Source organism: Pithys albifrons, chromosome 4, assembly GCF_047495875.1.
Source record: "Pithys albifrons albifrons isolate INPA30051 chromosome 4, PitAlb_v1, whole genome shotgun sequence".
In the NCBI taxonomy this organism is placed as follows: Eukaryota; Metazoa; Chordata; class Aves; order Passeriformes; family Thamnophilidae; genus Pithys; species Pithys albifrons.
Genome location: NC_092461.1, coordinates 80,094,253 through 80,106,538, shown reverse-complemented (window position 1 = coordinate 80,106,538; position 12,286 = coordinate 80,094,253). Strand labels below are relative to the sequence as shown.

General features: G+C 43.8%; 1 protein-coding gene across 23 annotated transcripts in view; it reads left to right on the top strand.

The window, feature by feature from the left end:
• EPB41L3 (erythrocyte membrane protein band 4.1 like 3) overlaps nucleotides 1-12,286 on the top strand; it is a 148,189-nt gene that overhangs the window by 46,208 nt on the left and 89,695 nt on the right. Inside the window, exon 1 of one of the 23 annotated variants that reach the window (XM_071554757.1) lies at nucleotides 1,893-1,911. The exons of the other annotated variants lie outside the window; for them this stretch is intronic. The gene's annotated coding sequence lies outside the window, so the exon portion shown is untranslated. Of the gene's footprint in view, nucleotides 1-1,892; nucleotides 1,912-12,286 lie in introns of those variants that run through there. 23 annotated transcript variants of the gene reach the window in all.

Sequence of the window (12,286 nt, the reverse complement as noted above, 5' to 3'; positions counted from 1 at the left end):
CGCATTTCTGTGGGAAACTTCTGTAGGCGGCAGAGGCGCGGCAGAGCGTGGGGGTGTCTGGCGTGGTAGAGTGCACCCCACGACTCTCCGGGACCGTGGCTGCCCGAATGCCCGCCGCCCCGCTCACCTTGGGAGCACCGCACCTGGGCGGTGCAGGGGCCCGGCCGGGGTTCCGCGACTGGCGGTGGCGGGGGGGCTTAACCCCCTCCCCGGCCCGGGCCGTGGCTTCTGCAATGCGGTGGGTGTGGTTATGCACGGAGCACATCGCATCCCGGACCGCTGCAGTGGCAGCGCTGCGCCGGTCCCTTGCTGGCCAGCAGCGAGGGGGCGCCGCCAGCCGGGACTGCCCCGCCCCGGGGGGGATCGCGCGTCCCTGCCCGGCGCGGGCTCCAGGTGCGCGGAAGCGCGGACCGGTCGCCGCATCCCCGCACTGCTCGCCATCCCCACGCCACTTTCCGCCGAGCGCGGAGTGGAAGTGTCGGTGCTCGGCCAGGTCTGTGGGAAAAGGGGAATAGAGAAGCCGCGGATGCGCCCAGTTCAGCGGGTCCGTCCGTGCGCGGGCATCCCTGGAGCGGCCCTCTTGCCCTTGAGCGGCCGGAGAGTGGCTAGGGTGGGTTGGTGGAATAGCGTTTTCTTCTTCGGTTGTCCCATCTTTCTTTCTTAGTGGTTAAACTTTATCACATATACTGAGCAAGCTTAAAAACTTGCACTTACATCGTGATCGCAGTAGGAAAGCATCCCTGTCTGGCCTTGTGTTGTCTTGATTTAATTTCTCTTGGGGCTGTGCTGGAGGAGGAAGGTGCTGGCTGTTATAACTCTCACCGCTTTTATCCAACATGTGCCCGTGTTTGAGGCAGAGATGGAGAATATTTTCTCCACTGAACGTGCATGTTGCCTGTAAGTTGAAGGGAAACTACCTTTTCTGTCAAAATGATTGCAAGTCAGAGGCCTGCTTGCCAAAAAAAAAAAAAAAAAGAGCTCTGGCTTAGGTGTGTCTCATGTGCATCCGTCCTTTTATAGCCTCTCCATAGAAAGCTTTCTCCATGAAGAAAGCAAGTATAACCAAATCTCACAGAAAGTAAGAATATAATCAAAATGCTTAAGATTTTTGACTAGTAAAGGTCAGATGCAACCAAATGTAAACGTTTTCTCTAAATCTATGGAGAAGAGTCCTTTGATAGAGTATTAAAAGGCCAAGTTCATTGTACTGCATCACTGATGTGCTTAAATTCACTGGTCTTGCTGCACCTCTGTGTGTGTACAAGCATAATAGAGTATAGGCAAATACTGCTGTGCTGGTTTCCTTGGGTTGGAAAGTTTCAGCTCTAATGTGAGAATGAGACCTGCATGGCAATAAGGGGAGGAGAGTACAGACCGAGGGCACCGCATTAGAGTAAGAGCCACTGGAAGTTTATTCCTTACGGCACCTCAAGAACAGGAGGGCTCCTTGAGCCGCTAGCATGCTGCAGACCTGCTTGCTGCAGCCCAGAACGTGAAACACATCGGCAAGCATTAAAAATACACTGGTTTTATTTAATCAGACCAGTACAGCCCGTGCCGTTCCCCAGACTGACTGCTCGCAGTCGCATCCCTCCATCAGGGATGCAGCTGCCGGCCTTTTCTCCCCAAGGGCTGCCCCTTATGACCGAGGAGCTGGTCAGATGCGTATCAGGAGCTCATGCCATGGAGCCCGCTGCCGCGGTGGGCAGGTTTAGGAGGAGGAGCGGGGGGGGGGGGTGAGGGGGGGGGGGCAGGGTGTGGCACCCATCGCCAGCCTCCCCCTGCGCCTCTGCTTTGGCAGCTCCTCACTGGGTAGGGCTGTGTCTGACTGCTGGAGAGCTGCACCAAAACTGGAGAGGTCTGGTTTGGGTCAGGGTTTTAGTCTCTCTTCCGAGAAAGGAGCAAGTGAAGGTGAAACTGCAACTTACGTAATTTTTCAATTAAACAGGGTGAAATCTTTTCTTATCAGTAGTGGAAACTTGCTGAATATTTAGTCTTTGATGAGAAAGAATTACTGCTAACAGATTTTTCTTTGAAGTCTGGGGAGGGGTTTATAGGTAAATGGTTACTAATGGTAGGTTTGTCCCACAGCAACGTGGTCGCACCTGTGTTTGTTAGATTTGTTGTTTGATGCATGGTTGTGAATTCCATGGGGATTATGCAAGGTTGTTTTCTTAAAATATGTCAAATGTCATTTCTTTGTATCTCAGACATGATCTTGAGTTAACAGAAAGTTCTTGAAATGTGGTAAATGTGTTACTCATGGTGGATGACATTCAGACTTGTTTCATGGAAATCTCATGTACCAGTAAATGACTGCTTGTTGTCTGAGGGAAAACGTCAAACCATTTATAAGCAGTTATAAAAGACTATTTGTCTCTCATGACGTGAAGCATCTGCTTTATTTCTTGAGCTACAGCATTTTCAGCACAAAACTATTAAAACTATGTGACTTTTTCCCAGGAAAATACATCCTTGGGTGGGAATCTCTGTATGTTTAAGGCATGTCAGGATATGTTAGGCATTGAAAATGCAGGGTCAGTCCATGCGGGGAGGGCTGTTGTGAGCCTGCAGCATTGTGTATTTTCAGTGTGTGTAGCATGACCCTATAATGTCGTGGTTTAGCATCTTATATATTACATTTTTACGGGAAATATGTTACGACTGCAGTGGTTGAATGTTATATGAATATGTTACGAATGCAGTGTTTCAAAGTGTTTTGTTCAAACAAAATTTTTCTCTTAAGTGAATGTATCACATGCATTTAACTGAAAAATATGACTGCTGTGTACTAAGCTCAAAATTAGGCTGAAAATGTGTTTAGTCTGAAGAATCACCATAAGTTGTTTTCATTTAGTGCACAAATTATTGAGTATATGAGCATTACCCAGAACTAGATTTAAAAAAGCATCACTAAACAGTTTTAGGCAGTACCATAAAGGAAGTCTTTAAAAGAGATGAACCACAGAAAGAACGATATATTATCTAGTTTTGTGGCATGTTTCTCTAAATTTTCAATGTCTAGTTTTAGCCTCTCAAAATTGCTGGGGAATGGTCCCAGTCTAAATGTGTATATGAACACATAGCACTTCCTCTCGCGTTAGCTGGCTAGAAACACCTGAAGAGAAATGCTTGTTTTCTTTGGAAAGATCTCCATTTCTTAAAATGAACAGCCCAGGTAGTGGAGAAGAGGAGCATAAGCACTTATCTTGGCTTCAATAAGAGAAAGCATACAGGCCCTTTGCTCCTGCCTGTGCCGTTCTCAATCATCGTCACCATAAGCAACGATGCAGGGGAAGCTCGTGAGGATTGCAAGGACTAAGTATCTGGAAAAGCAGAAATGGGTCAGTATTTGGGACAGCTGAGTTAATCTGAGACAATGTGCTGTATGGATGGCAAAATCAGTATCTTCTGCACCCTTTCTGAGTAATTGATATAATGCAATTTGAGTAACTGTCAGCTTTTTATCTCTGGAGAAAAAAGAAATCTTTACTTTTTACTTGTTCTTTGTGTTAACAGAGCTGGCTGTTCTTGAATAAAGTGGATAAAAGCAAAAAGAGAAATTATAATAATCTATTTGTATCCTATGGGGTGCAGTATACAAAAGGGTAATAAATGAAAGCTTTAAAGGTACATAGAAGTAAAAAATGACAGTGAACCTTTTTACATAGACTTCTTAAATTTTTTACACTTTCCTTTATTCATCTTAGAGAAATATTTTGTGTACCACAGACAGAGAATCCTTTTCAGCGACTTCACTACTTATCAAAACTGATCTGTTGGCAAGCTGAGAAACAAAAGAAGTACTGGAATCTGCATGAGAATCACCCACCAGATGCTTGATCCCACTGAGAAAAGTCTTTCACTTTAGAGGACTAAAGAAGAATGTGGAAACTGGGCACTTGGAGCATGTGTCGGGGGTAAAGGGCTAGAATAAATGGAAAGCATATGTGAATATAGAGAAATATTTTCAGGAAGAGGGAGGGAATGTGAAGAGAAAAAAGCAGGCTACAATTTTGGATACCTGCTCACATGCATGTATTTGTATGAAACAGATGTTTATTGGCAAATGTGACAGAAGGAAGTAGTCATAGCACTGCTCTAATGAGTGAGAGTTGGAAGAAGAAATCTGTGTGGAATAGAGAATAGTTGAGTTTCTGGTTTGGGGCTGTGTTAAAATTGAGACTACCAAGGTATAGTGTGCATCTGTTGCTTGGCTTCTACTGCAGTCTTTTTCCTAAAACAAGGGTTGGGTTTTGTTCCCAAATGGGCTGCAGGTAGCAAGGCGGGGGATAGTTTGAGAAGACAACAGCTGACCCTGGTGAGCTCTTGATTGGAGCCCTGTTGATGAATGGTGGGGTGTTCATGGAAGAGGTGGAGAAAACACCCATCCCTGGCCCGTGTCACACTAGAACAAGCTGCACACTTAGTTTTATGATTTTACTCTGCTCTTTGGTTGTGTCCTGCGCCTCCAGTCACGCTCTTGGCTGTCACTCCCACCACATGTCCCCTTTCCCTGGCTGTGGTCACTGGCTGGGTGATCCTTTCTTTGGGCTTTGTACAGGGTCCTTACTGGGACAGGAGCCTCTGGCACCATCCATTCTTCTTGTATATTAAGGAAAGTGGCTGAGCACCTGCCTTACTTCTCCTCCTCCCCATTTAGGATTATTCCTTCATGTTCCTCTTCCTCAGAACTTCATCCCTTGTAGTGGCTCAGCCTCAGCACTCTCCACCTCATGGAGGAGATGAGCAAATCCTGGGAGGCAGCCATGTGCTGGGGAGCACCAGCAGCCCTTTCCCTGGTGGAAGGAGGTGACACTGTTCATGGCAGCCAGAGAACATGACACTGCTGGTACCAATGAAGCAGGAGGACTCCCTGATGCTGGAGGTTACTGTGTTTACTGCTTATGAATCTGAGGGCAATTATATCTAACGCCTCCTGTTTTCCAGGATGTCCTGGCTGCAACTAAAATCTTGTTTAATAAGCCAGCAAATGTAAACAGGCTGCAAAGAACAGCAGAAAGAAAAAATCCAAACCAACTCTTCCAGACCTAGGAAACATATGTTTGTGCTAACTGAGAGACCTGTTCTTGCACCCTGACTCATGTCAGGGAGGGTTCTTAATCTGCCAGTCTTCCCGTGGAAATCGGTAAGCATGTCTGTGAAGCAAGGCTCTATTCAGTTTAAATAGAGGTATCAAAATCTGACCCAACCAAACTGAAGCTTAGGGCAGGAAGCTGTTATCTTTCTAAGGACCCCAGAGATGATTACTTCACCAGGCCCACTGAATTTATTGATGTTTTCTTTCAATTAAATTACTGCTGTTATAGAGCAAGTGTTGGGGCAGGCAGCACTTAGCCCCTGTGCTCCTCAGCACAGTATGACCACTGAGGGTGCCCCACAGATGCATGGGAGTCAGTACATGGACATATTCATCTCCACAGAGAGAAACATTGATGCTTGCCTGTGGAAATTATTTGTATCAAGAAGCCTAGTACCTCTGGTTTGTTCCTAGTGATGGTTCTTAACCTTTCATATCAGTAAATAGGAGGTTTGATAAAGGTAAAGATAGTTGTTGGTGTATAAAAGTGTGTGCTCAGGAAATCAGGATCTTTTTAGTTTTATAGTCCAGGCACTGGTTGCATAGAGCCCTTAGTACAGGGCATCTGGCACCACCACTGCCAGGGAAGTTGGGGAAGCTGCCTTTTTGGGGGTCAGCACATCACCTTGTCTTGATGCAGGTGTAAAACACAGGTCTCACTTCCACTTAAGGGACTGGCCCAAGGTTTACTGGCCTCTTGTTGTAAGCAGGTTTCTTAACTGATCGTTTTATAAGGAACCGCACCACACAGTTTGCTGACAATGTCAAGCTATTTTATTTAGTGCAGTTGACATGCTGAAGGGGAGGGATGGCATTCAGAGGGAGCTTGACAGGCTTGAGAGGTGGGCCTGTGTGAACCTCATGACGTTCAGCAAGCCCAAGTGCGAGGTCCTGCACATGGGTCAGGACAATTCCAAGTCCAGGCTTAGAGATTGATTCAGAGCAGCCCTGAGGAGAAGGCATTGGGCGTGTTTGTGGACAAGAAGCTCAACATGACAATGTGTGCTTGCAACCCAGAAAGCCAATTGTGTCTTGGGTTGTATCAAAAGCAGCATGGCCAGCAGGTTGAGTGAGGTGGCTCTGGCCCTTTACTCCACTCTTGTGAGACCCCACCTGGAGTATTGTGTCCAGTTGTGGGGTCCCCAGCACAGGGAAGGTGTACACCTGTTGGAGCAGAGGGGGGCTGCAGAGATGATCAAAGAGCTGAAGCACTTCTTCAGTGAAGACAGGCTGAAAGAGTTGGGGTTGTTCAGCCTGAAGAAGAGAAGGCTCTGGGGAGACCTCATTGCAGCCTTCCAAGAAAAGATGGAGAGACTTTTTACATGGACATGTTGTAGTGTGATAGGATATGGGGGAATAGCTTTAAACTGGAAGGGATGGATTTAGATTTGATACTGGGAAGAAATTCTTTATTGTGGGGATGGTGAGACTCTGGAACAGGTTGCCCAGAGAAGTTGTGGATGCCTTGTCCCTGGAAGACACAGAATCATAGAATACGCTGAGTTGAAAGGAACCCATCAGGATCATTGAGTCCAACTCCTGGGCCTGCACAGAACATGCCAAGAATCTCACCATGAGCCTGAGAACATTGTCCAAAGCCAGGTGTTCAAGGTCATGTTGAATGGAGTTTTGAGCAACCTGGTCTAGTGGAGGGTGTCCCTGCTCCTGGCAGGGTGGTTGGAACTAAATCTTTAAGATCCCTTGCAACCCAAACTATTCTGTGATTCTAGGGTATGGCCGTACATGACTGCTTTAACCCTGTGTGTCACTAGGCAAGTGCTGTTGTAAAATCTCAAGAAAAGCCCTGAAGGAGAAGACCAGCTGCAGGGTTGAAAGGTGAAGTGAGATGACAAGGGTATTTTTAACCTTGGAATTTGTCTTTGGCATTTCTTCTCTCTCTCCTATTTGGGTCATGCCAGAAGCTGTAAGTTTTTGGTCAATTATTTGTGCTTAAAGAGAAACACTATAATGTAGTTTCCGTGTACTGGAGCATTATTCTTGTACAGCTGGAGCTGGCAGCCTTTCATTCCCTTACCACCTCCTTTTTTCTCCTAAAAATAGCAGCACACTACAGCAGTATTACAGGAGAGGCAGAAGAATGTTTCCTGAGCAACAATTTTTGCCGGATGGTGGTTGAAGTAGCATCAAGAGCAGATTTGGAGGGAGTTAGAGTGAGATAAAAATAGGAACAGAACAAAATGGGACTGAGGCAAAACTGGTGTGGAGAGGATGAAGCTGGTCACTGAAAAGCGTATGGATGGTGAGGTTCACTGGGCTGTGGAAAAGCCTGCCTGGGGAATTAGGAGAAATCTCAGCACTTGAATCATTTAAGAGTTGTCGAGACAGAGCACTCAGTAGCACTGTGTGGATAACAAACTCACAGTGTGGATAGGAGTCGTGGGTGACATGACCTAATTTCCATCTCTGACTTCTATGATTTATTAAAGAGTTTTGCAGACTTTCTCTTAGCGGGCTTAGAGCTGGAATTTGAGGCATGGCAATTAGGCAGATCCTTTAATACTGTGCCAGCACTCTGTTGGGGTTTCATCCATTAGTTGTAGGGGTAGCGTGCTAAGTGCAGCAAACAGAGGTTGTGGACAGGCTCTATGCCAGTTTAGATATGGTCTTGACACTTTGCATTCTGTGTTCCATCCTGTCCTCAGTACTACCATTATTCATATTTGTAGATTATAATCATCTGTTCATGGGCTACAGTAGATATTTGGAAAAAGTGAAAAAAAAACCATGACTCACAACCATTTCTCATGTAATCCTATTTAAGAATACTCTCAAGTGCTACAGAATAGCTGATTTATCTTAGTTTATTCTGATCTTGGGAATCCCTTCACCTCTGTAATGGGTTGGAGAAGCAGAGCTAGCAGATGATGTGTACACCCTCACTGGTTGTCCAAGACAGGGCAAAAAGACAGCACCCATTGCCTTCAATATACTTAAATATATTCAGCTAGGCTTTCTGTCTGCATAAACAGTGTTGCCTACTTTTATTTGCATAACTAAATATGCCACAAAATTATTGTGATGGTGAAATGCTGATACAACTAAATTACTTGAAAATTAAACTAAACTTAACTTACTTGAAAAGCCTTCCTTTTAAGTGTTGGTGTTGAAGTTGTTATGTCTGGTCTGTTACCCATTGACCACAGTTCTTGTGAAGTCAAACCACCCAGAATTTCATACCTAAAGTATGGAATTGTTTTATCCTCATCTGCTAGTTCTGTGACTCAGATTTCTTGTACTTTATTGTGTGAACCCCAAACTGTTTCTCTTTGAGTTGTATCATATATAAACCATGAATATTGTACTGTGCAGGATCTCTGCCAACATGGTAATGCAGTGCAGTAAAGCCAGTCATTTTCTCAGCCTGAGGGGACAGTGATTGAATTAGGGATTCAGAGCTGAAGAATAAAAAAGTTCCTTCTTTTTAAATTTTTACCAGCTTCCCATTGCTGTTCTTTAGGAACGGGGATAAAATGTCTCTTGCCAGTATAGGGCAAATTACACGGTTTTGGGGTTACCCATGGACGCAAGGTAGCTACACTGACCAGAAGGACATCAGCAGCTTCTGTAACAGGAGTGTCTGTATTAAACTCTTTACCTGGCTTAGGACTACCACCCTCTTCAGCTCCAGTTTTGTTTTTACCAGTCTGCTGTGCAGACATGGTAATTGTGTTTTCCCCATTCCTTGTTCTGAATCACTTCACGTCACCACAGTAGCAGTTTGGTTATTGTACTTTATTTTCCAGTTTCCCTGTGCCCGGCATTTTCCATTACCTGAAGTGCCTCTTTTCAACTCCTGTCAGTGTTTCTTCTATCTAAGAGCAAGATAGCTGGTATCAAAAAAGATGCCCTCTCATGACCTTCGGATCCTGTGATGTTTCTTTGAAGAATGCAGGCAGTGTAGTTATGTCTCCTTCTTTTAACTACTTTGTATAAATCGATAGAAGTGTTTGATATCTCCACAGATTTGCAAGAAATCTTGCTGTGCTTTTTTTTTCCTAAGTAAAAAAGTGCTGGCATGCAATAGAAGATGCTGCAAGAAACCATCACGTGATAAAGTTACTAATTATCATAAGAAGATACCCATTGTTCTCCAGCTTCCAAGCTAAAGTAGATATATTAACTACATACTACATTATGCATTTTACTGAAATTCCTTGTTACTTTTCTTTTAAGGCATACCAAGGTTATCACTCTTCCTAACCTGCAGAACTGCGAGGGTGCTTCCTTGATAGTGTCCTCTGTGCCTGGAATGTTGTTGTAAGAAGAAAAATCTCTGCAGGATGGGACTTGGCAAACAGATCAAGGTCTCAGCCAAGGAAATACATTGGCTGTTCATTTTCTAAACAAAACTTGTTCAGCTGAAGGCGAGTGTTTTGTATCTGGTTTCCACTGGCTGTATTTTGATTTTGTAAAGTAGATGTGATAGTTATTTCTGCATACGTGACATTGTTTAAAAAATACTAGTGATTAAATATTTCTTAATTAAATGTTGGCTTCTGAGCCTGAAACAAACTGTCCAGAAATTCAGGAGGGATAGCACAAACATTAACAAGAGTCTGAGTAAGAGTTTACATAATGAATGGAATTATTTCCTACTTGAAAAGATAATAGTTGGAGATGTAGACTGAGCAGAATTCACTCTTTGACTAGAGGCATGTTTAAGCCCAACAGCTTTAGATTTCCAGGCAAGGATTTCTGCTTTTGGCCATCATTTTAAGACATTGGATCACGTACTCTAATTTAACCTTTTATTCTGAAATTGTGGTATATGGAACCCCCATTTCAAGTTACTTTGCGAAGATTTTTAAAACCTTATTTCTTTTTGGTCTCTGGTTAGACACATAATAAGTGAATTATTGATCACTGATAGAAGAGAGATGCAAATTAGTACATAAGAGTAATATATAGCATTGCTTAAGATAACAGTTCTGCAAAACACATGGTCTCTTCCAGAACTGAGGTGACAAGGCATCATGACAAGTGGACTCTGTTAGAAAAAGGGAACTCCTTGAAAACTTAGTGTGAGCTTGGAGTATTTATTGCCTTCCATAGGCAAATGAAATATTGATTAGCAATAGGTAAGGCTTTCATTCAGATACAGGTAAAAAGCTCCTCAGGCTCCTTAGTCCTGTCTGCCAGAGACACAAGTACAGAACAAAGAGCTCTTTCCAGGCACAAATAAAGCCCTCAACTTTGCTTCTCCGTTGCCTTCCTTGTAAACCACAGCATTTCTTATCAGTGGGGTGGCCCAAGGTCCTCCCTTGCTTCAGAAAACCAGAGGTTAGGAGGTAGCAGTGGGGACAAGGACAAGGTCCTAGGCCCTCCTGGTTGCAGTGCCTGCCGGGGCAAGATTTCACTCTGGGGAGCAAAACACAGCTTCCCCTTCTCAAGGATGTTCTGTAGTAGGTCCTGGGGCTGGTGACTGACTGACTGCTCTGCTTGGTCTTTTGTCGTAGGCACCACAAAGATGAATAATTTAGTTTGTCAGGTGAAAATTTAAATTGCATCAGTCACACCTCTTCTAAAGCTATCCTGTGATTAAAAATGACAAACGGGCTTCAATGAAACACTGTTTTCACATTCTCCTAACCTCTCAACACATACGTATTTGAAGCTTAAGAGTGTCATGCGCTGTTCAAAATTCACCCTCAAAATGATATGTTTAATGTAAGGAGGGAGAAAATTTTCACCCATAGTTTAGATAGAACTGAAAGTGTATTCATTTTTGCTTAAAATGTTGACCTTTCTTGCCTTGCTGCTAGGAGCAAGCCATAGTTGCCCAAGCTTTGAATTTTTGCACCTGTCTGCCATGATCTCTTTGCTGAGTAGTGATGCTTTTAGACTTGACAAAAACTTGAATGATTAATCTCCTCGTAGCCTACAAAAATAGCCTTACGGTAGTTGATAAATCCTGCACAGTTATTGAAATACATTAAAACCTTACTGTTACATGGTTAACCTCAACCACTGGGATAACACTAAAAACCAATGCATTCCTTTTCTGAAAGTGCCTCACTTTTTTTAAAAAGCACGTAACTCCCAGCCTCCCTACCCTATGATAGCAGCCCACAGTTTCAGAAACAGGAAGGCTGGATCTAAGCACTCAATTTTTATCAGCCACATGAGGAAAAAGGCAAAGCCAAAGCATGCTGTGACTCCTAAGCATGTTGAGGGTGACACAGAGGTCTCTGATCCTAAACATCTCTGCGTCTTTATCAGCAGGTGATGTGGTGGCTGTGGACTGTCAGGATTGCCAGTCAACACTTACCAGTTGTATTATGAATGGAGCCTGCTTGCAGTGATAATGCTTCAGCAGTCAAGCAGATGTTGTCCTACTCTATAACAGATAGTATTTGAAGATGTAGGTTCCTGGTTTGCGTTATGTGGAATTGCAGAGCTCTGTGATTGAGGATGCTGTGCATGGTTCTCCAGCCTTCAGGTTTGGGTTGAGGGAGCTTTGTGGAGACTCAGCAGATGTCCACGACATTTGGGGCTCACAAAAGTAACAGGGTTTTATGGCTGTCTGGTGGGGTTGTCTTGCCCTGGATCTGAAGGGCTTGTATATGATGTGTCTCCTGAAGCCCAGGCTGTGTGTGCATTGGGTGTTACACTGCCCCAACCTGCTTTGTTCTGCTGCTTCAGGGTCTTGTTATGTCATGTCACCAAAAAATACAGCATTTGCTTCAGACATCTCTCTCTTCCTTTTTCAACTGTGAAGCTAGTAATTTTCTCATAAAATATCAAGTCCTCTTGAATACTGCAAGAATAGCACCAGACGAAAATGTTGCCAACCAGCTCTGCTGTTCAAATAATCACTTACATGAATGTGAGAAACACATTTTTCAAGAGTGAAGTGCTAACCCCAATTTGCTGTTGCAATCTAAAGTAAAATACTAGGTCTTTTATTCCTTCTGTTCTGGTGTTTCCAAATCTTAATTCTTTTGTCACAGAGTTCCTGTTCACAGCTCTTCCTAGTGTATTTTCCATACAAAATGTGTAAACACGTGTTTATCCATCAGTTTTCAAGCTCTTTGCATTCCACTTATTGGCACTACAAAGATGCATTACTTTAATTACTAAGATAATACTACTTTGCCATTTAAATTTCCCTAGTAAAAGATGCTAGAATTTGTAAGCAAATGGAAGGTTTTAGTCTAAAACCTT